Source organism: Pteropus vampyrus, unplaced genomic scaffold (genome assembly GCF_000151845.1).
Source record: "Pteropus vampyrus isolate Shadow unplaced genomic scaffold, Pvam_2.0 Scaffold147, whole genome shotgun sequence".
Taxonomy (NCBI): domain Eukaryota; kingdom Metazoa; phylum Chordata; class Mammalia; order Chiroptera; family Pteropodidae; genus Pteropus; species Pteropus vampyrus.
The window spans coordinates 138,999-141,160 of record NW_011888928.1 but is presented as its reverse complement, the minus strand read 5'-3'; the positions used below and the strand labels follow the sequence as shown (position 1 = coordinate 141,160).

General features: G+C 41.8%; 1 long non-coding RNA gene across 1 annotated transcript in view; it reads right to left on the bottom strand.

Annotated features, from left to right (window-relative positions):
- Positions 1-1,202: 1,202 nt before the first annotated feature.
- Positions 1,203-2,162, bottom strand: part of LOC111745170 — a 5,523-nt gene continuing 4,563 nt past the window's right edge. The window contains exon 2 of the long non-coding RNA XR_002782531.1: positions 1,203-1,539. This is a non-coding gene — a long non-coding RNA (uncharacterized LOC111745170). The remainder of the gene's footprint in view (positions 1,540-2,162) is intronic.

Sequence of the window (2,162 nt, the reverse complement as noted above, 5' to 3'; positions counted from 1 at the left end):
TGCACTCATCTTCATCATTTAAGTATTCAAATCACATTTCCTGATTATATCACTTATCAAATTATAATATCAGGTTATATATCTGTTTTTCTTACTATCCTGTGAGATCCTTGGGGACAGGAGGCCATGCTCAGTTTATCTGCACCTCTCCAACACTGAGTGTGCACCAGTCCCCGTCCCTCACCCAATGTGTTTGTTGAATGGAACTGTGAGTTCACTTAGACTTCCCCGCAAAGGAGCACTCCAGCCATATGTGGATTGAGGGCTGTGACAAAGAGCAAGGACAAGAGAGGTGTCTGACAGTGGTGGTAACGTGTTTGGGGAGCTGATGTGGAATCTGCTGCGTGTCAGCTTAGCCTCTGTTCCCCTTTCTTCAAGCATCAGCCCCTCTGCTTTCCTTTAGGGACTCATGTCTCACCTGTTCGCAGGTAACTCAGATGGCAGCTCTTCTCAAAGCCCTAGCTAGCCCTCTATCATCAATATAATTTCATGTCACATATTCTACAAGTCAAAAATCTCAACCTGCAATGAATTCTAAATTCTTTTTTCCTTTGGCCAAATACTGTGATCTTTATAGAACTTATACGTTTCCCTGGAAAAAATACTGTGACATCTTTCAAATGTGTGTCGCAAGGGCCCTTTCAAAAGCCTCTCCGAAGACGCTAATCTGTGACTAGGAGGTCCCCTCTCCCCTCCTCCGTTCAGCCTTCTTCCTGACCTGAGAGTCACTGTCCCTCCTTTCGAGGAAAACCTTGGTGGGGTGCTGGGTAGACTCAGGTATAGAAGAAAGCTTGACGTTCTGCTGTATTAGAGAATAGGCTTTCCTCCTCCCTCCTGTGACACAGCTCTTACACAGAGCCACGTCTTGCATTAGAAGCCTGAGGCTTTGCACAGTGTGAACTGTCAGCGTTCCATCCTCTTGGCCGCTGAGATTGGCTCAAAGACAAAGGACCCAGTCAGAGTCGAAGAGACTCGATTCTTCCATTGAAACTGCGGGGTACAAAAGTCATGTTTCTGTTGGGTTGCAGAGGTGTGAACTTGGACCTTCCAGGAGCCAGGCTAGGAGGAGAGGCTGCCTGAGGAGGGGCCAAGCGGGGGGAAGGCTGTGCCAAGGATGGGGAGAGACGACTGCCTGCATCTGCGTACTGGGATTTGGCTAGACGTGGATCTGGACTTTAAAAAGATAGGCTAGTAAATCTACATTTCTTTGCACCATTTGATTTTATTTCCGTCACTTGTAATCTAGAGTCGTGATTAATATGCCAACCTAGGGAGGATCAGAGATGCACCAAGATGCTAGTCTACAGTTTGAGGACTTCGGCTAAAAGACCTCATAGAGAATATCCTCTTTGATAAAGTCAAAACGTTGCATTCTTATTGGGGCTGATTTAGAAGAGTCTCATCCTAACGTTGTTGTCATTTCCTCAGGACCTGGTTTAGGTCATGGTGTCTTAGATGAACTTCTGGTGCCTGTGAATATGGAGACTTTAAGGCGGAAGCAAACCTGAAATTCATTGCTTCTTTATCATTTATCTTTCACTGAAAGACAAAGAAGAGAAATATAGCATGCATACTTGTTAATATTTGCCAGAAAAATATACATAATTGAAATGAAGATTTTAAATTTTTTGAAAACTTCCAATGAATGTTACTTGATCAGGATTTTCTTTTCTGTGTTCTCACTTTTCCTTCTCGTTATGAGCTGAAAACGTTAGTTCTGGCGTAACTTTTATTCCTTCTTAAACACTGGCTTTAATTCCTGGGTGGCCTCGTTATCTACTAAAGACATTTGACTATGATATGTTCAAGGTTACTGGTGACGTTTTAAATATTTTTTAAAAAATCATTTTGGTTTTGGCAAGATTCAGAATGCATAAACACATTCTGTTATGCATTCTCTTACTTATTAAATTTACATATTTCTTGAAAAGAACAGTGATTTTTCTCTCTGTCTTAGACTTATGTTCATGCTCTTCCTTACTTGCTTCCTAGTTTGATGTCACGGCACAAAAATTTGTTTAAAAGCAAAGAATAAGTCTTATCTGCTTCCCGAATGCCTCCCAAAATTACTTTCCATCAGTTGATATATCTGCTATTAGTGTATGAAATCTACTTTTATCCAGAAGCTTACCAACGAATCTTCACAGTACCTATCATAATGC